Source organism: Lactuca saligna, chromosome 6, assembly GCF_052625555.1.
Source record: "Lactuca saligna cultivar CGN05327 chromosome 6, ASM5262555v1, whole genome shotgun sequence".
Lineage (NCBI taxonomy): Eukaryota > Viridiplantae > Streptophyta > Magnoliopsida > Asterales > Asteraceae > Lactuca > Lactuca saligna.
This window is the reverse complement of record NC_136422.1, coordinates 160,735,703-160,758,613: the sequence shown is the minus strand read 5'-3', so window position 1 is coordinate 160,758,613 and position 22,911 is coordinate 160,735,703.

Here is a 22,911-nt window from a genome sequence, read left to right as displayed (position 1 = left end):
TTATTGGATGAACTTAATCATTTTCGAAACATCCTAGAAGTTGTTTTCAATCAGTGTGCTTCTAATTCCGTTCACATTACCGGAACTTTGATAAAATGACATATTCACTCCTTAAGATTTAAGTTTGTTAGACGAGACGGGATGGTATGGGCTTCAACGAGCAACGACGTGGCTGAGGTGGCATACGAAAACGCGGTCATAACGGGGCGAACACCGCCCCATCCTCCCCCCTACTTGTTGCATCTCGTCGAGCAATTTTTCGTAGCCGTTACAACGTCTTAAAACGGGAAGAAAAAGAGATGTTGGGCTTATCACCGTTTGCAACGGTCAATATTTAAATTAAAATAAAATAAAAATTGCCTTTTTACATATATATATATATATATATATATATATATATATATATATATATATATATATATATATATATATATATATATTAACCCAACTTTTATATATTTCTATCATTATCTTTATATTTTATACATTTTCTTTAATCAAAAAATGGATCAAAACTCAAATAGCCCTCCTCCATCATCAAACCAAAACACACAACCTCACCTCTCGGATTTAAGGGTTGTGAAAATTATGTCAACCTTTTATCGTCTCAATGATCACCACAAATCACATACAAAGGCGTTGCTTTCAATCTCGCTTCACCACCATTACAATTTCTCAACTCACCTTATCTTCAACAAAATCTATTTGGTCAAAACCTAAATTTACAACAAATCTTTTCCCTACTTTTGTTTCGATGAAACAAACAACCAACCAACCATCGCCTATAACACAATAATCGATTGAAGTGGAAGCTGGAGGTAGTAGGAGAGGGAAAGGGAAAAGAAAATTGAAAGGGAAATCGATAGTTGTTGAAACAGAAAATGCAGACGTTCCACAATGGTAGACACCGGATGAGAAATATGCTTTGACGGTGGCTTGGTGGATTACTTCAAAAGATGAACTCTGCGGAAATGGAATGCAGAAAGGAGCTTATTGGGGGCGGTGCGCGACAAGTTTCACGCTATTTTGAAGAAAAATTTGTATCGCAACAATGACATGTTGAGTAGAAAATGGGGTCAAATAACTAAGCGGTGCAGCAAAGTCAACGGTATTTACAACCAGCTTGAGGCGTAACAAGAAAAACGAAACCAACAACTTCGATTTGTTCACATCTGCTAAGGAACAATATCGGGTTGTAATGGGTCATGTTTTCGACTTTGAAAAATCATGGAAATTGTTGCGAGCGGATCCAAAGTGGAATAAAACGCCTACATCTTCGGAGGTTCAATCCAAAAGGTCTTGCAATTCTAGCTCGGTCAACGTGTCGGACGCACGGACTCACATCGACCTAAACGCTGAAGACGATGAGATCCCGGATGATATCCAAGAGATATCCCTACCACGACAACCGCCCGGACGCAACAAAGCGAGGCGCGTTGCAAGACATGCAGAGGAGGTGGAGGCGAAAGCAAAAGAGTCAGTGGAAATGAGAGTGAAATTCGACGAACACAATTTATTAATAAAATAAAAAAAATAACTTGAAAGGTCGTCATTTGGAGTTCCTAGAAAGGCAGGCACAGGAGAAGCTGGAGCAAAAGGAGAGGGAACTAATGACACATCAGTTGTCAATTCTTCGAACGAGTAAGAAAGGTTGGCACTTGCTGATCTAGCGGTGCTACAAGCGATGAATGAACAAATCAGGAAGAAATATATGGGTTAATTAGGATTGGTGTGTGGTTTTAGGAGTAATTTGAATGGTATTTTAGTTATGATTTTAGGTTTAATGTTATGTTTCTTTAAATTGTAATTGTAATTTTAGATTTTAAATATTATGTCTTTTTTTTTAATTTTATGTTTTATAAAAAATATATTCATGTTAGTGATTAAAAAACGCAAAAAGAAAAAAAAAACAAATTTGAAAAAAAAAACATATTTATTTTAAAAAACTTGGTGTTGCATCTTGTTGTTCATTTCTCTACTTGATGTTATAACACCATTTGCTTATGTGACATGTGAGGTGACATAACTTGACGTTGCATCTTGTTGCCCATACCCAATGATCTTAGTCAAAGAACGTTATTAACATTCTAACAGGATAGTACTTGCTTGGGGTTTAAAATTTTTGTCTATTTATTTTCTTCTTCTTCTTTCATTTTTCCATTTTCTCTTTCTACAAAGAATTCTTGGTTTACGATATCGTGGAAGAAGACTAATAAAATAAATATATTCAGCCTTTAATCTCTAACATACATGCACTACATTTTTTGAAAGGACATACTTGACATTTTACTTGCACAATGATATGCAATAACTAGTGTTATACCCGTCTTGTGATCGATGGACAATGTAATAAAAAAATATTGGTTCTACTTCCTTCTATATCATCATTCTGAAATTTGTTCTCATATGATAAAAGTTATTTCCCAATAACTATTAACCATAAAATATAGAATCTGGCTAGATATTTATGCGGTGGGAGGTAGCTCTACGGAATACATAATACTTTTTTTAGATAAACAAATTCAATCCACTATAATATTATATGTGAAAGAACCTTAAGATGAATTCATAGAAGAAAAAAAAACATAATACTAAAAATATATATACAAGGTCCAAAAAAATATCTTAAAAACATGTGTAGTATAGCATCCAAAACAATGATTCTATTTATGTTTAAAAAGATAAGTACAATGGTATTGTTTGTTTATGAAAAGAGTACGCTGCCACTATTGGCTATAAAAATATATAAGTAATCTTTTGTGCATGGACCAATTATGTAATCTTTTTTCTACACATTATCCAATTATGTAATTTTTTTTGTATAGAAACGAATTAAGTAAACAACATAAGTACAATGTTATTACATGTAAAAAAAATAACTTCTTGTTATACATTGCAAATTTCTAAGTATGTTCATTTTCTGAATAAAAACCAACTTATAATCTTTTTTTTTTTTTTTTGAACTGTCATCTATGGTTCCTTTCCTATATAAAAAATTAACCAATCCTACCTACTGCAAATTTCCACTTGTATTCATTTCTAAATATAACAATAGTAGTGATCATTAAAAGAAAGCGCCACAAAATGAAAGAATAAACACAGGTAAAACAATAATAAACCCTTACCTAATAAAAGTAAAACATGGCACCCTCTAGATGTAACGCATAGTTCCTGGTATGTATTTAAATAATAATTTATTCATTTTGTAGAGCAACTCGATGAATTGGGAGCCCTAAACTTGTCGAGTAGAGATCAGAAGGGACCTAGGTTTTAAGCAACCTACTCGATAAGTCGAGAGCCCTCAACTCGACTAGTAGGCTGGCAGGGGTGAAACCCTAATTTCGGGGTTTTGCACCCTATAAAAGCATCTTAATCCCCTCATGCTAGCCTCATTCCCAGCCTCCAGGTCCCAAACCCTAAGTCTTGAAACCCTAATGCATTTTGTGAGCGTGTGAGCCATTTTTGAGAGAAATCTTGTGTGTTTGAAGCTTGTGGAAGAAGGAGAGGCTTGAAGACTCAAGGATATGATTATAGATCCAACAACTTCATCCCATCCTCATCATTTTCTAGTAAGCAAGTCTCAAACTTGCTTAATAATCTCTTAGATCTCTTCATTATCTCTTTTATTGGGTTTTGGTCCAAGAAGCATGGTCTTTGGGAAATGGACGTCCCAAGTGAGTATACTTCTAGATCTAGGACTTTGAAGGGCTTTCATGGCATAAAGGTGCAAACTTTATGGCCATTGAAGCCCCATGCAAGCTTTAGGATGTCATTTTGGCCTTTTAAGCTCCAAAAGGTCATGCATGGAGAGAAAGGCAAAGACTTTACGTGTTCATGTAGTGTCTAGGGTTTAGATCTCAATTTGTATGCCTTAGCTTGAAGAACTAATGGCCTTTGGATCAAGATATAGATCTTAAAGAGTTAGGATTTGAGCTAAATCCATTAAGGAAGAGTATTACCGGGTAAAGGTGGAAACTTTACCCTTAAAATGACATTTTTCAGTATGCATATGAAGTATGGAGCTTAGATCTGAAGGATAAAAGCTTAATCTATTAAAAAAGGCTTAACAGACTGAAGAACTCGACGATTTCATAGAGGAACTCGATGAGTTGGGTCGATTTTTCCCGATCTCAAAAAGGGCAGAACTCGATGAGTTTGAGGGAAGACTCGACAAGTTGATTCGTTTTATCACGACCATGAGTAGTATGGAAACTCAGCGAGTCGAGGAGGATGACTTGGTGAGTTATGTCAACCTAGAATGTTGACTTTGACTTGGGTGTTGACTTTAACCAAGGTTGAACCGTGAAGGGGTTTTGGGTATGGAATGATATCTAAAGGATTATTAGATACTAAGTATTATTTTGGTAATGACAGCTCGGGGAGTCGCGAGTGCAGCCATTAGAGATTCCTTACCATGAGATTTCAGCATCCAGCTTTGTGAGGTGAGTTTTCTCCTGTAGGAATGTGTGACAACCGTCAAATTCTGGTCAATTCAAAGTCAAATAAAGTCAACGAGTCAAACCGGTCAGCTCAACTAACCCTTGTGTACTTGGACTTACGTTCAGTATTTACTAAACAACCCACTATTCTAATAAGAAAACATGAATCGAAAAGTACGTACAACTAGATCTCTTTAACCTAAAAATTGTAGTACGTGGCAAGCCAAACTGTTAAAACAATGATGCATACTCATCGGGAATGTGTAAGATCCTTAAACAAGGCTTAACAGGGTTTACGAACCATGCATTGCGATGCCGGACACTCACAATTGTCACACATGGATCCTCTCTCAATCGTTTTCACTCTATCTCTGTCTATGTCAAATCTCTCCCTAATCGCTCCAAGTGTGTGAAATCTCTCTCTAATATCTCTCTACATTAGAAATCTCTCCAAGAATGTCAAATCTCTCCCAAATCCCTCTAGGCATGTGAAATCTCTCTCAAATATCTCTCTGTATGAGAAATCTCTCCAAGAATGTCAAATCTCTCCCAAATCTCTCCACGTATGTGAAATCTCTCCCAAAATATCTCTTTGTATGAGAAATCTCTCCAAGAATGTCAAATCTCTCCCAAATCTCTCCAAGTGTGAGAAATCTCTCCCAAATCTCTCTCAAATAGTTCCCGTAACTTTTTAGAATCATTCGGATCATTCCGGCCCTTAACCGGGTCAAAAACGGCTTAAAACGGGGTAAAAACGAGAAAACGGGACCTTAGGAACCGAAACCCTTCTTAAGGAGCCGAAGCTCCTTAAGGCCGAGACCTAGGACCGAACAGAGCCTCTGTTGGCCGAAACAAGAGAACCGAATCACTATAGCAGAGACCGAGCCTCGGTCTCTGTTCGCTTCTCACTCTCTGTTCGCGTCCCACTCTCTGTTCGCTTCTCACTCTCTGTTCGCGTCCCACTCTCTGTTCGCTTCTCACTCTCTGTTCGCGTCCCACTCTCTGCTCCGCTTCTCACTCTCTGCTCCGCTTCTCACTCTCTGTTCTCTTCTCACTCTCTGTCTCGCGCGCCTCTCTGTCCCCTCCCACCTCTCGGTTCCTACCCTCTCCCTTCTCCCCTCTCGGTTCCTTCCCTCCTTCTCCTCTCCTCTCGGTTCTGCCTCCCTCTCTCTCTCTCGGTTCAGCATCAGGAGGCCGAGCCTCGGCCAGAAATTCGCATATTTGTCATTTTTAGCCCATTTTTGATATTTTTAACATTTTAAGCCCGTTTTTCGTGATTTTAAAGCGGGATTTTCTCCAGAAATTATATTTTAACATAATAAACTCTAAATATTCATAATTTAAACATATTTTGATGAAAATCATTATTTAAATAATAAAAATCAAATGGGTGAATTATTAAAGGTGGAGTGTTGACTTTGCCTTATCCAATGTCACAAGCAACCACCCCACACCCACTCTTTGACTAACCACACCTCTCCACCTTACCTAGGTCACATCAATGTCCTTTCCACTCAATTATCCCTCTTTCCCACGTTTTTGAGGGCTGAATATTCATCCTCTCTCCTCACTTCTCTCATTTGCTCTCATTTCACAAGAAGATCAAACTCTTTCCTCTCTCACTTTCTCTCTCTAGAAATTCGAGATTCAAGGGCTGATCTTGAGTTTTTCCTCCACATTGGTAAGCATAATCCATTCTCTTTATGATTATCTCAAATATTTCCACTCAAATCATGGATATCTTACACAAACTCTCTCATAATTGTGTTAGATCTTCGAATCTTCAAGTGATTCTTCAAGTGTTCTTGGGTTGAACACTTATCTTCTTCAACACTTATCTAATGAAATCACTCAAGGTGAGTTCATACCCCTACATTTTCATGTTTTCTCAAGTTTTCAGGGGGGGAATACAAGTTAAAACACTAAGAACATAACTAGATTTTTCTAACAGCCTTCATCAGAAAAGTTCAACTCCATTCACGGACTGTTTTGGGCATCTTAAACATTTTTGTTTTCAAAACTGTACAAGGTGCAAATATTTCAAGTTTTTAGCTTTAAAATGACTACTTGCACATCTCCATACGATTTTTCTACAATTTATGGTGATTTTTACAAAACTGCCTATCATTTCAAACAACAATCCGGACCAGTCTGTGATTATGGACTTTTTCACCCAAGTTAGAGGTCATTATAAATTGTGATAAAAATTATGAGTAAACTAGACACATTTTGTGAACTCTCAGAATTTACGGATCTAGTTTTCGACTTCGTATGATTTTTCTATGATTTTTACAAAACAGGGCAGAATTTCTAAAGTTAGCCAACAGCATGTTAACATCATAACACTTTGTATTATGTTGAGCAAAGTGTATAACCATAAGTTCTAATATTTGAATGTGTTTCCTTGTTAGTTTATCATTATGAACTGAAACTAAGACATTCATATTAAATATTATTCATTCATTTTGGAACACGTATTATTAAACTATAAAAAGTATAATTTGATAAATTCACAACACTAATACATTTCCATAAAAGAATTCATACATATTACATACATTTTAGATAAACTATAATAGGTATAGTTTATGATACATCACTCTACGCGCTCGTACAAGAAGGGTACATTCATACAAGAAAGATTTATATTCACACACATTTCACGTAAACTTGTTATCCTATATTGTGAGTTTCTCTATTTCTCTCTCTCTCTCTCTCTCTCTCTCTCTCTCTCTCTCTCCCCCCGTACGTCCGAGTGCGGGATATAATTCCTGGTAGTTATAATCAGAATCTCCTTGAGGGAGAACGTGATACTTGTATATAGATCTATATTGGGTTTGACACCCCACACCTTTCTGTAGCTACAGTTGGACCTGCAAGTTTACGGGTGACAAATGTCATTTTATTTTTCGCGACACTGAGAACGTCGTGGCAGGTTCACATAGTCATAGTATGATTATAGCGACTCACATAGGGATATAACAATCCATAAGTTTGCGGGATTTTATTTTTAAAACCTAAACGAGTTTTATGTCGATTTAAAATCACCTTTTTATCTCTATGAGTACAGATATTACTGTACACTTTTGGTTTTGGTAGTTACGACTACACATCATTTGAAACCGCATTTATACTTTTAAGTATGGTCAATACTTGTTATTACTCGGTCCTCTAATTTAGGACTACATATATATAATGTATTAACAAACATGAGAACGTACAGAAATTTCGTTTAATTCAAAAGCGTCCATGTCCATTTAAATACATAACATTTTCTACTAATAAGAAGGGTTACTTATACATTTTGGTCTTCAGTCATAAGACGACATTACACAGGTTTTAAAGAAAATATCGGATTTTCTGGATACATACTCTAACGCTTTTTCGAGGAAAACGATTTACTTTTCTAACGAAATCTCTTATGAACTCACCAACCTTTGTGTTGACACTTTTCAAAACTACTTGTATTCTCAGGAATTCAGTGAAAACAGGAAATCAACAACGTTTTGAGGATGGGACGATAAATCGTCAAACAGTTCATTTCGTATTATAATGTAACTGATGTGAATCATGTAAACATGTGCTTCGATGTAACATTTTCAATTATATTTGTGTTGGTTGTATTTACTTTGAGCACTATTATACTCATTGTTGTGATACTCTACATGAAGTCCTCCACCCCCGGACGTTTCCGCCATCCTTGGTTTGGGGGTGCGACAGATTGGTATCAGAGCATTGTTTATAGTGAACTCAGTATATCAAACCACATAAGATATACAAACTATAAATGCATTGGGACTAAGTCTCTGATTTAAAGTTTCAAAACAACTATACTTTTAGAAATAAATAGTTTCTTATTAAAGGTATACATGCATACATACATACTAAGGTCAGCACCACTCTAGAACAAAACAAAAGTAATGATTGTCGAATATCACAGGTAAGCTCGGGGATGTATGGTCAGTCTTGGGAGTGGCATAGCCTGATCAACTATGCTGGTCCGAGGAGTGATTAGCACATGCCCAAGAATAGTTGTGATATGTCGACAAGTCTAAAAACTTACCAACACTACCACAATAAGAACAGTAGAACAGAACATGAGTTTAAAATACTATAGGAGTATTTTGTAATATCATAACTTATATGAAAACTAAATAGATCCTTAATAATAGGTCTATAGTCCCTAAGTGGATACTTTAAGGTTATATAAGTTAGAAATTATAGACATAGAATTTGTGGTCATTACTTTACTTCCTTTTCCTTGTTTGGATGTGGACTTAGAGTGGGATCACTTATTCAAAGGTCTATCGTATCTTGTTATATGTAATTAGTATGCACTACGTCATTATAGAAGTAACTAATAAGGATCACCCCTATAAGTAATTGATAATAGAGTTAGACGCATAGTACTTATCTCCTCCCCTCCTATTCTCGCAAATACGGCATAGCAAAATCCTACTTACCGGACGACCCTTACTTTCCTAATCCGAACTCGAGGAATGGTGAACGATTATGAGAAGAATCATAAGCGGGACCGGAGGTAATCAATCCTCCATGCATAGCAAGGGTTCCGTGAACCGTTTCGACTATAATGAACCTGTGACCCGTTGGGAAATCGTGATCGAGAGTTGAATGTCGACAACAATGACAACAACCACCATGTGGAGACCAACGAGGGTGCTATGACCTCAACCACGGGGGACTGACGGACAGAGCCCTCCCGGCAAAGACCCGGCGGATCGCGATCATCGGGGATCAAAACAGGAAGACTACAATCTGAGTTCAGAAAACTGCGCGCCACTATAAACCCCACCATCTCATGTACCGGTGACTCAGAATTATACTACTATTCCCGAGACCAACTCTCTTTCCAGAACCTTATCACCACTCGTGAAGAGGAAAGAGAGAAAAAGGGTAGGACACACAACATTCAAAGAAAGGATGATTGTAGCCAAGCGCTGATTGGCAAAGCTACAAAACTACATCGACCTTGCCTCAGGCATCACAAGGGATGGATCATCGTAAGTAGAGTTCGTACCGCTCACCAGACCTGGTAAATTAACTTCATAAGTATGTGCTGGTGCTACTCTATTGTAAGTGAAATCGCGACACAACAAATTAAGTGGTCATTCTAATCGAGAAATCTATCCTCTATCAAAACCCGCCCATGCACGAATGTGAAGTAGACCTGCATTGAGGTCAAAAATTTTCACTGAAACCATGATTTCTAGAGTCATATTAACAAGATGGGCTTAGGATGTACCTATCAGACTCGAAGGACTAACTAGCCTTAATTATATAACTAAGCACACATCAATAGGTCGTGATAAGGACTTAGCTTGGGTCAAGTATTAGGTTTCACTTGAATACCGAACTACTAAAATACATGAGTTTATTAATCAAAGAATCTCATTATAATTGTTTTCAGAACACCCTAAACAACCGAACTTTGATACAAATCGATATGAGATAAACTTAGTTAGAAAACTCGCGACATATAGCCATTCTATAAACTCATTATCGTCTCACCCTTTAAACATTAGTTGAGAAGTTTCTTCTTCATAGACCTATGGGTGCTATCATACCAGCACTAATGCACCGGAATCCCATCGAAATTCCTCAGCCAAGGTGTTAGGACGAACATGATTCTAAGAGGAGTAAAGCTTAACGTCCGTATGAAACCTACTCCTACCTACTGCCATAACTCTATCTCGGGAGCGTTAGCAGAGACACTAAGGATAGTACAGTAATGTGCAAAAATTTATATGCGTAAATATAAATTGTAAAGATGCACTTAAGACAATCATTTCCACTAACGAAGTCGTTTTTCGTCATGAAACAGAGCTATGTCTCCACCAAGAGGCAACAAACCAACTAGCAAGACACCAACACTTCAGATAGACGCTGCTACATTTCAAGCTGCAGTCACGGCAGCCGTGGCAGCCGTCATGGTGCATTTCAATACTAACAACATCAACAAGGGTGGAAGCGATACTTACAATACAAATTGTGGTAACAATCAGGGACACCAATGGGTACCTACCATCAAAAATTCATCAGGCCACGGACCTTCGAACAAGAAGAGAAAGTTTTGGGACATGAAAAAGCGCCACCAATCAAAGGGATACACTAAAAGACAACAGCCTAAGGCCGCCTCTACCATTACAACAACAGTCATGACAAATGCCTCGACACTAGCCTCGGGGTCTGCCACCCAAATGCCTGCCAGACCATATAAGGGATCACTCCCAAAGTGCAACAAATGTGGTTTTCATCACCATGGGGCTTGCCGGGAGATGAACTGTAAAAACTGCAACAGGAAAGGGCATACCGTTCGTTTCTGTAGGGCCTCGGCCCATCACCTCCCTTCAATCAACTGCACCAAGGTAGGCCCAGTATGCTACCTATGCGGTGAAACGGGACACTTCAAGAGAGAATGTCCAACTGAGAAGAACGACGAAGGAACAGTAGGAATGTGATGGACACACCAACAGGAGCAGCAAGGGAACCATGTTAGGACTTTTGTAATGTTCCCAACGATAAAACGTTTAAGTACTATATGTTTGTAATGAATTTGGTACACTTACTAAAGTAACCTTCTTTCTAAAAAGTAGCTAAAATATTTTCTCTCTCATACAAATCAAACCAAAGACATTCATATGTGACCTTAGGAGCATTACCTGTAAGTTGTAATGACTTTGTCCATACATCGGGGATAATTTAAAATCAAAATACTTAAGTCTTGAAATAGATAATTCCATCCTGACTCCGATTCCATGTCTAGTATTAGGGGTTGAGTGGGGTCACCCACTCGACAAATTTCACGATGTCAATTTACATACGACAATCATATACCGCTCGATCGTAAGGAGACCTTTCAGGAGTCATGATATCAAGTATCATTACTGGCTATCGAAAACACACCCACTACCAGTGCTAGACACTGTGGTAGGAATCATCTACGATAATCATAACATCAAACAAAACGGAACACACAGAAAAGAAATACAGGACACTCTATCACTCTATTGATCTCTTCCTTTGTATACAACTTATCTCATGTTATCTAAAAAGATAGTGTTGTCGTTATTCAATTTTGATTGATATAGCCCTCGTCTTCCCGATTTAACGACTACAAAAGGGCCTTTCGCCTAACCCCCTGAATATCGAAACCATCGTCTCTCATAAACATCCAGCACGGACCCTTGGGTCATCTCTCACTGTGGAACTCCAAAACACGCACCAGAGGAGTGTTATACTTCATAAAGCCCTATCACAAGTATTTACAGGAGACCTTTCAGGAAGGTCATGCATACAACAAACAAAGTTCAAGCAAGGAAGCTTGGGATGGATACAACCAGGTGCGAATCTTGCCATGAACTTCAGGCCAAGGTTGCCCAGAAGGACGAGTAAATGTCCTACCATTCAAAAAGGCCTAGTCGCGTAAACCAAACCCACATACTTCCTACCGAGCTACAAGAGCTGTCAGGTCAAACCTGTCGAACTACTCAACAGTGAAATTAAAGAACCAAGTTTCTCACCATGAAAAGCTCTCGTCTTATTCTTCAATTAGAAAGACAAATTGCTCACAATCCCATCGATTTCAGAGGCCCCGACAACATCTCTAATAGAAACCTTTACTATCTGCCTCGCATTGACGAATAGGCCGACCAACCTCAAGAAACGAGGTACCCTTCAGGAATTGGGCCTGAGATCTGAATATCACCAGTCACGAGTATGGAAGAAGGATATCCGAGAACAATCCTCCAATTTCGATGAAGATGTCGAAGGTTCGTTGTGATAACCCTCGGATAGGACCAGACCCACTCGTTGGATTCATGAACGTAATAAATAGGATATACCCTTCTTGCTAGGATCAGTTCATCATCGTCATTACAAATGACTTACTTATCTACCCTCGTAGTAAGAAGGAAACCAAGGAGAGCAGCTACAACAAACCACAGAAGAAATACGATAAGAGAAGTATTACCCGAAGTTCTCCAGATACGAGTTTAGGAATTGAGGAGTTCAATTCTCAAGACACATCGTTACCCAGGGTGGAAATTCATAAGGAACCTTTCAATTGATCAAAACCATTGAGAAACAGTCAGCACCGAAGGCGTTAGCAGAAATACGCCAAGATTCTGGGTCTTGCTGACCTACTGTCTTAGTTCCTTTGGAACTTCTCGAAAAATACGAAACCCCTCCCAACTTTGACCCTAAAGGGAGCAACCCTTGACAGGAAGAGAAGCAAGAGGAAGAAACCTTTAGAACGCCGGTATAACCGATCAAATTCCTCTAGAGACACTCACTCTGGGAAGGCTTAGTACGCTTCGTAAAGCATGGAAAGCCAACACCCCGAATAATTGTGTCTTTCGAGATTCTTGTCAGAATCAGCCCTGTAACTCGCTCCTTCAATCTACTCCCGCGAGTTTGGTAAAGTACACTCTACCCAACACGTCCCAAATTTACAAGAAGTACCTATCCGACGAGACTCTTGCAATTCCCCTCGACGAGATCGAGTTCCACAAGAGCCTCACCTTCTTAGAAGAACCATGGTGACCATGGACAAAGGTCAAGCGGATGAAACAACGCCACTTCCCATTAGTGAAAGTTCGCTGGAATATTAACCACGGACCTAGAGTCACATGGGAGCGCATGAGTCAGTTGATTAGGAAGTATCCTCACTTCTCGGCTTGATTATTCATGCCTACCCCCTTGCCTAACTTCAAATTTCGGGACGAAATTCCCTCTAACGGGGGGATGATGTGACAACCGTTAAATTCTGGTCAATTCAAAGTCAAATAAAGTCAACGAGTCAAACCGGTCAGCTCAACTAACCCTTGTGTACTTGGACTTACGTTCAGTATTTACTAAACAACCCACTATTCTAATAAGAAAACATGAATCGAAAAGTACGTACAACTAGATCTCTTTAACCTAAAAATTGTAGTACGTGGCAAGCCAAACTGTTAAAACAATGATGCATACTCATCGGGAATGTGTAAGATCCTTAAACAAGGCTTAACAGGGTTTACGAACCATGCATTGCGATGCCGGACACTCACAATTGTCACACATGGATCCTCTCTCAATCGTTTTCACTCTATCTCTGTCTATGTCAAATCTCTCCCTAATCGCTCCAAGTGTGTGAAATCTCTCTCTAATATCTCTCTACATTAGAAATCTCTCCAAGAATGTCAAATCTCTCCCAAATCCCTCTAGGCATGTGAAATCTCTCTCAAATATCTCTCTGTATGAGAAATCTCTCCAAGAATGTCAAATCTCTCCCAAATCTCTCCACGTATGTGAAATCTCTCCCAAAATATCTCTTTGTATGAGAAATCTCTCCAAGAATGTCAAATCTCTCCCAAATCTCTCCAAGTGTGAGAAATCTCTCCCAAATCTCTCTCAAATAGTTCCCGTAACTTTTTAGAATCATTCGGGTCATTCCGGCCCTTAACCGGGTCAAAAACGGCTTAAAACGGGGTAAAAACGAGAAAACGGGACCTTAGGAACCGAAACCCTTCTTAAGGAGCCGAAGCTCCTTAAGGCCGAGACCTAGGACCGAACAGAGCCTCTGTTGGCCGAAACAAGAGAACCGAATCACTATAGCAGAGACCGAGCCTCGGTCTCTGTTCGCTTCTCACTCTCTGTTCGCGTCCCACTCTCTGTTCGCTTCTCACTCTCTGTTCGCGTCCCACTCTCTGCTCCGCTTCTCACTCTCTGCTCCGCTTCTCACTCTCTGTTCTCTTCTCACTCTCTGTCTCGCGCGCCTCTCTGTCCCCTCCCACCTCTCGGTTCCTACCCTCTCCCTTCTCCCCTCTCGGTTCCTTCCCTCCTTCTCCTCTCCTCTCGGTTCTGCCTCCCTCTCTCTCTCTCGGTTCAGCATCAGGAGGCCGAGCCTCGGCCAGAAATTCGCATATTTGTCATTTTTAGCCCATTTTTGATATTTTTAACATTTTAAGCCCGTTTTTCGTGATTTTAAAGCGGGATTTTCTCCAGAAATTATATTTTAACATAATAAACTCTAAATATTCATAATTTAAACATATTTTGATGAAAATCATTATTTAAATAATAAAAATCAAATGGGTGAATTATTAAAGGTGGAGTGTTGACTTTGCCTTATCCAATGTCACAAGCAACCACCCCACACCCACTCTTTGACTAACCACACCTCTCCACCTTACCTAGGTCACATCAATGTCCTTTCCACTCAATTATCCCTCTTTCCCACGTTTTTGAGGGCTGAATATTCATCCTCTCTCCTCACTTCTCTCATTTGCTCTCATTTCACAAGAAGATCAAACTCTTTCCTCTCTCACTTTCTCTCTCTAGAAATTCGAGATTCAAGGGCTGATCTTGAGTTTTTCCTCCACATTGGTAAGCATAATCCATTCTCTTTATGATTATCTCAAATATTTCCACTCAAATCATGGATATCTTACACAAACTCTCTCATAATTGTGTTAGATCTTCGAATCTTCAAGTGATTCTTCAAGTGTTCTTGGGTTGAACACTTATCTTCTTCAACACTTATCTACTGAAATCACTCAAGGTGAGTTCATACCCCTACATTTTCATGTTTTCTCAAGTTTTCAGGGGGGGAATACAAGTTAAAACACTAAGAACATAACTAGATTTTTCTAACAGCCTTCATCAGAAAAGTTCAACTCCATTCACGGACTGTTTTGGGCATCTTAAACATTTTTGTTTTCAAAACTGTACAAGGTGCAAATAGTTCAAGTTTTTAGATTTATAATGACTACTTGCACATCTCCATACGATTTTTCTACAATTTATGGTGATTTTTACAAAACTGCCTATCATTTCAAACAACAATCCGGACCAGTCTGTGATTATGGACTTTTTCACCCAAGTTAGAGGTCATTATAAATTGTGATAAAAATTATGAGTAAACTAGACACATTTTGTGAACTCTCAGAATTTACGGATCTAGTTTTCGACTTCGTATGATTTTTCTATGATTTTTACAAAACAGGGCAGAATTTCTAAAGTTAGCCAACAGCATGTTAACATCATAACACTTTGTATTATGTTGAGCAAAGTGTATAACCATAAGTTCTAATATTTGAATGTGTTTCCTTGTTAGTTTATCATTATGAACTGAAACTAAGACATTCATATTAAATATTATTCATTCATTTTGGAACACGTATTATTAAACTATAAAAAGTATAATTTGATAAATTCACAACACTAATACATTTCCATAAAAGAATTCATACATATTACATACATTTTAGATAAACTATAATAGGTATAGTTTATGATACATCACTCTACGCGCTCGTACAAGAAGGGTACATTCATACAAGAAAGATTTATATTCACACACATTTCACGTAAACTTGTTATCCTATATTGTGAGTTTCTCTATTTCTCTCTCTCTCTCTCTCTCTCTCTCTCCCCCCGTACGTCCGAGTGCGGGATATAATTCCTGGTAGTTATAATCAGAATCTCCTTGAGGGAGAACGTGATACTTGTATATAGATCTATATTGGGTTTGACACCCCACACCTTTCTGTAGCTACAGTTGGACCTGCAAGTTTACGGGTGACAAATGTCATTTTATTTTTCGCGACACTGAGAACGTCGTGGCAGGTTCACATAGTCATAGTATGATTATAGCGACTCACATAGGGATATAACAATCCATAAGTTTGCGGGATTTTATTTTTAAAACCTAAACGAGTTTTATGTCGATTTAAAATCACCTTTTTATCTCTGAGTACAGATATTACTGTACACTTTTGGTTTTGGTAGTTACGACTACACATCATTTGAAACCGCATTTATACTTTTAAGTATGGTCAATACTTGTTATTACTCGGTCCTCTAATTTAGGACTACATATATATAATGTATTAACAAACATGAGAACGTACAGAAATTTCGTTTAATTCAAAAGCGTCCATGTCCATTTAAATACATAACATTTTCTACTAATAAGAAGGGTTACTTATACATTTTGGTCTTCAGTCATAAGACGACATTACACAGGTTTTAAAGAAAATATCGGATTTTCTGGATACATACTCTAACGCTTTTTCGAGGAAAACGATTTACTTTTCTAACGAAATCTCTTATGAACTCACCAACCTTTGTGTTGACACTTTTCAAAACTACTTGTATTCTCAGGAATTCAGTGAAAACAGGAAATCAACAACGTTTTGAGGATGGGACGATAAATCGTCAAACAGTTCATTTCGTATTATAATGTAACTGATGTGAATCATGTAAACATGTGCTTCGATGTAACATTTTCAATTATATTTGTGTTGGTTGTATTTACTTTGAGCACTATTATACTCATTGTTGTGATACTCTACATGAAGTCCTCCACCCCCGGACGTTTCCGCCATCCTTGGTTTGGGGGTGCGACAGAATGGGTCGAAGGCACCAATGCCGGCCCGTTTATGTATGTTAGTATATTTCAGACTAACGTCAGATGTCGGGCAGTGCCCGATGTAGGCTTATATGTTTCCAGACTTCATTCCGATGCCAGGGAAAGCGCGAGGAATATTTGTATGCTTAATGTCTTCGTGATTCTTTCATGTGCTTGTTTATATGTTTCCGGACTTCGGTCTAATGTTGGGGAAAGCCCAAGGAATGTTTATATGTTTCCGGATTTCGGTCCGATGTCGTGCGGGGCCCAAGGAATGTTTATAGGTTTATGTTATATGTCTATTTATGTGTATTTTTTGATATGTTATATGTATACCGAGCTTTGCTCGATGCCGGGCGGGGCCCGATGCCGGATTTCGACTCGATGTCGGGCGGGGCCAGATGTAGCGGGAAAGGCCCAATGTTATGTTATTATGTAATTATGTGTATAGTATGTGGTAGTTTGGGGAGACTCACTAAGCTTCGTGCTTGCATTTTTTTCAATTTTGGTTTCAGGTACTTTTAGTAGCAAAGGGAAGAGCTCGGGATGACTGTAGTGCACACACCATGATTTTAGCATGTGATGTTTTACTCTGATATGTTGATACGTATTTTGATATAATCCTCTGATTTGATACGATGACTTGTGATTTTGGATGAGTGATTTTAATAACTATGGTTTTATATATGATTCAAAAATGAAAATTTCGGATCGTATTTTTGGGATGTTCCACTTGAAATCTATTGAGCCTATTGGTAAGCCTCATATGCGTCTTGTTTCCGTTTTGTGTACTCACCTAAACATTTTACTTAATGCTCTTATGAATATCCCATCTTCACAATAAGATTTGATAATAAAAAACGTATGCTTTCTAGATGTGTTGGGAAATTTTGCATGTTTTGTAGTGCTCTCTATCTGAAGTGAAAATTACCTTTTTACCCTCATCCTTCTCAATGGCCTCAGTAGTTGGAAGTCATATTATGTCCCTTTGCAGCTATAGTCTTGGGGCAAACCCTTTTTGGTTCTTGATACTCCTAGCTCTTGGTCCCATATTACATAAATAACTTGCTTGGATACATTATGTTCATGTATACATTTGTTGTATTCATGGAAGATATTGTTTTTAGACTTTGAAAACACCAAAAAAAAATCAAAATTAAGCATTAAACAAAAATACACACAAAGATAAGAAACCTAAAATAAAATCTATACCATGATATGAGAAGTAGGATAAACATTTTGTTGATTTCATGATGTAACTGTAGCATTGTTGGCATTTTATGTTTGGGGATCAAAATATATTGACCTATCTAACCATCAGATTGGAGAGTGAAGCCCATCAAAACTGTAGCTTGAGTCTTGATAGTTATTGTACTGACATAACATTGACCGAAAAGTTCCTTATACAAGCATAATGTACACATAAATCATACGAAGAAAAAAATAAAGAGCAGAGAATAATAGACACATACCAACCACAACGTCTAGCGCTACCTGAGCTTCCTCAGTGATCAAATGGGATGTGTGTCCCCTCACTGCTGGAGCATCCACCTTGGCAGTGCGGCCATCGGTAATCCTCATCGTGGCGGGTGCAAGAGCCACCACCAATCCCCCCCTCCCTGCAACCTGGTACAGTGACCCGCTTTTAGCCGGCCTGGTTGCAGTGAAAACAAATAAAGCCTTTCGTGGGGCAGTCCCTGCTCAAGTGGCCCTGCTGGCCACATGCATAGCATCCCGAACCTATGATACGACAAGCTCCTCCGTGCACCCTATTGCACTTGGCACACCGGCCCTAGCCCTGTTGACCCCTGTTGGAAGTGTCTGAGGTCTTAGGCTTCTTAGCCTAACCCCCCGCTGCCTGTGTCTGCGCTGGCTTTTGCTTGGTGCGGAAGTCCAACTCCATTTCCCGTTCTCGGGCCTTCCCTACCATCTTATTTAGGGTTTTGCACCCTGTGAAGCTCACAAACTCCCAGATATCATCCCTCAGCATGGAATGATATCTCCTCCTCTGCATTTCCTCATCGGTAACATACTATGGAATCAACAACGCTCGCTCTTGAAACTTGGCGGTGATCTCCACCACAGTCTTGGTGGTTTGTTGTAACTCATGAAACTCCTTCACAAGTCATTGCACCTCAATGGCTTGTGCAAAATCCAAGTTGAAATGCCAAACAAACTCGGCCCAGGTCATCTCAGCCACATCGGCTGCTCCCACCTGACTCGTAACCTCGCCCCACTAATCTCGGACCTTGTCTCTCAGCATACAAGAAGCAAATCCCCACATTTGCCATATCTGGGAAAGAACTCGTGCGCTGGGTGTTCTCGATATCCGCTACCTAGCATCGGCTAACAATGTGGTCCCTGGCCCCGAAGAACTCTGGCACCCCACACGCCTTGAACTCCCAGAATGAAGGAGTTCGATCCCCAACCTGACCCGCAACAATCTCAACCCTAAATGCCCTGAATCTCTCCTCCATGATCTCCATCATGCCCTCCATGACCGTCCAAAAAATGACTTGGGTAGCGTCAAGGATGCCCCTGGTAACCTCAGCTACAATAAGCTCGTGCAACCTCTCATCAATCACATTGGTAGTATCACCTGACCCTGTCCCGGATCCAGATCCCCCTGCTCCAAATCATGTCATCACCATGCTGAGTTGAAATGTCATAAATCACAACGGTCAGGATTTCCATATAAGGGATCTTCCCACATCGGTCCTCTTTGAAGTCGTCAGATTTAACATTGGTTCGGGTACAAGTCCTGTGCTTTCAGTAGTATGGGCCCAATACTACCTTCCACACCTACCTTTACTTTTCCCTAATGCTCTACCTAATAACTCCAATTCGTCCCAAAACCAAGCCATATCCCACAAACCATCGCATACATCAATCTTAGGCTGTCCTAAGATTTACTATACTTGTATCAATCAGACCAATCATAACATGTTGCCTTTATGCATGAAAATTATACACAGAAAAGGATCAAAATAGACTTTCGAATAAAAGATTCTACCCTAGGACCACAACCAGACAAGGAACAGGAAATAAGGCCAAATCAATCATTCTATGGTTATAAGCTCTTAACCGTATATAATTTTAAAAGCATACACATAGCAAAATCCATATGATTATCAAAGCTCAAATATAAGAATAACATGGCTAGCACATTGGGGAACTACTTAATTGGCTCAACTGATCACCCGCGTTGCGCTCTCATCTTTTCCTTTCTGTGAAAAGATTTTTATGTCATTTTTGAAAACAATTTTACCATTTCCTTAGTTTGAGTCCTGACACACCCGAGGGTGTGCCCAAATCCCTCAAACCAAGGTTCTGATACCAATTTGTAACGACCCAATTTTCAAAGTAAAATTTTCATTTTTGAGTAAGCAAACATATTCCCATACATTAAGAAACCCGGTTATAATTTTTTTCAACACATAAGTCAAATACAACTTTTATTCGAAATATCAGAGTGTCCAATAAAGCGCCTGTGAGAGAGTGCACGTCGCGCCATCACGCCTTGCCCTTGCCCTGGGATCTGAAGTACCTGAATTCATAAACAAACCTGTAAGCACGAAGTTTAGTGAGTTTCCCAAAGCATACCTGTCACACCCCCAAACCAGAATGGCGGAAACGTTCGGGGGCGGAGGACGTCATATTCAGTATCATAACCGTTCATAGAAAGGAAAGTACACCCCACCATATATATTAAAGTTTCCAAGATGTTTACATAATTGTATTCATTACATGTTCAAAAGATAAATACATAAACATCATCCAAAAGAAGTAATTAACGCCAGCGCGTTAATCCCAAAAGTTGATTCCCAAACCTGCTTAGCGGTTCCCTGAGAATACAAGTTATTTCAAAGAAAAAGTGTCAACAATTAAGTTGGTGAGTTCATAAGTAGTTTAGAAAAATTGGATGCCATTCCAAAATGGGTGTATATTTTCCAGAAAACGCAGCATTTCAAATGTAAAGAATTGTGATTTGTTGTGTTGAAAGTGAATGTATTAGATCCAGAAAATCCCATATTTTCCCTAATGGTTGAGATACGAGTTGTTGTGTTTTCCAAGAAAAACCCTTATTTTCTTATAAAAGTACGAAATGCATATAAGTGTTCGTGTTATAAGTTGTAAATAATTGCACCAGGAAAATCCCTTATTTTCCTATTAGTTGTTTGGTTTGTATGCAGGAGAAACCCTTATTTTCCTAACATAAATGGCAGTCTCTAAGACCGAAAATCGCAAGAAACCGACGTTCTCAAAAGTTGTGTCATAGTTTTATATAGTAAAACTTTGCGAAGATCGCCTTTATTAGATGAAGAATAGTTTTAATAGCTACTCGTTCATAAAAGCATAATACCATAATAATTGTATATCCGATGAGTTTTATAACCATACTAAACATAATATGCCTGTAACGACGTTCTTCAGGCGTCGCAGCGTTATGACAACTGTCACCCCAAAAGACGGACTGTAGCTAACAGTCAGGGCGCGGGATCATGACTTCCCGTATAGATCTATACATATTTGACACGTTCTCCGAACGGGAGACTCTGGTTATAGACAGGACTTGCAGCATTACTTTCTAATAAAGAAAAGTAACGTTTGAAGATATACACGTCTCATGGATTCTCAACTAAGCCTGTATTAAAGGGATAGTTTTCTATGCAAAGTTTATCCATTTTCACAATGTTTGACAAAGCAAAATCATAAGTTTTTAGAATGTATAAAACGACTTAACAATGAAAGTTACTTTGAAATCATTATATACTTTGTATAATGTCTAATGCACGCAAAGTATGACAAGAGTTTTCCATAATAGTAATGAGTTCCAAGTGATTTATTCGATAAAACAAGTGAAGTGAAACTTTATAAAATATACGATAATAACCGTATGTTTACTTGTATTCCCCCCCTAAAAGAGTATAAAAGCATTTAAAATGTATTTAAAGTGTGTTTGAAAGGGGTATGAACTCACTTGAAAGTTTGAAGATAGCAAGATGGAAAACCGGGCAGAGTTTCGTCTCGGGAAATGGATTTTCCTCGGAAATCTCGGGATTCCTCGGGAGAAAAATCGACCTTCGGGACTTGCACAAAATGACCAGGGCTTCGGGGTAGTGCAAGCACGGAAAACGAGGTAAAACACAAGAAAAAGGAGAGAGAATTGGCCATTTTCCCGGGAACCCTCGCATGCTATTTATAGGGGGGCCTGAGAGGCCTCGTACGCGGGGCGTACGCTCGTACGCAGCGCGTACGCATACGTCATGCGTGACCGAAGCCTCGACTGCCTCGGCCTCGGATGGGACGGCTCAGGCAGTCGGGTCGGATGGGACAGCGGGTCGGACGGGCGGGTCGGATGCCTCGCATAGGGCGACGTGGACGGTTTGAGGCCAAGTTCCTCGGGTACGCGGGGCGTACAGGAGTACGCAACGCGTACCTCGGATGAGGACGCTGACTCCCCTTCGGATAATACCGAAGTTTTAATAAAAAAAAATATATAAATTATTTATCAAACTTCAAAAATTCATATCTCCTTCATACGAACTCCATTTTTGACGTTCTTTATATCCCCGCGAAGGTGAGACTATGATCTACAACTTTCATTTAGATTCCGTTGGCAAATTCCGGAATTATTATTATTATTTATTTATTAAAATGACGTGATTAAGGAATTTCTTTAAAAATTCATAACTTATTCATACGATGTCCGATTTGAGCGTTCTTTTTATGCATGTTTGTAGTTTAACGATATCTACGACCTTCATTTAGACACCTAAGGTCGGAAAGTGTTTTATTGAAACTTTGCGTTTTTATGCAACTTCGTATTGCCGATTTTTGTCGTAAAACTTAGAATGATCATAACCTCTTCGTTATAACTCGGATTTTTGTGTTATCTATATGTTTGGAAACCTTAAGACGATAACTACCACATAGTGTACTCCAAATAGAGTTTTTGAATACTTCATTTTTCGATGATATTCTAATTCCTTTCTCAAAGAGGTTACAGGACTCGATTTTTACTGACTTGAAATAGCGGGTTGTTACAATACCCCACAC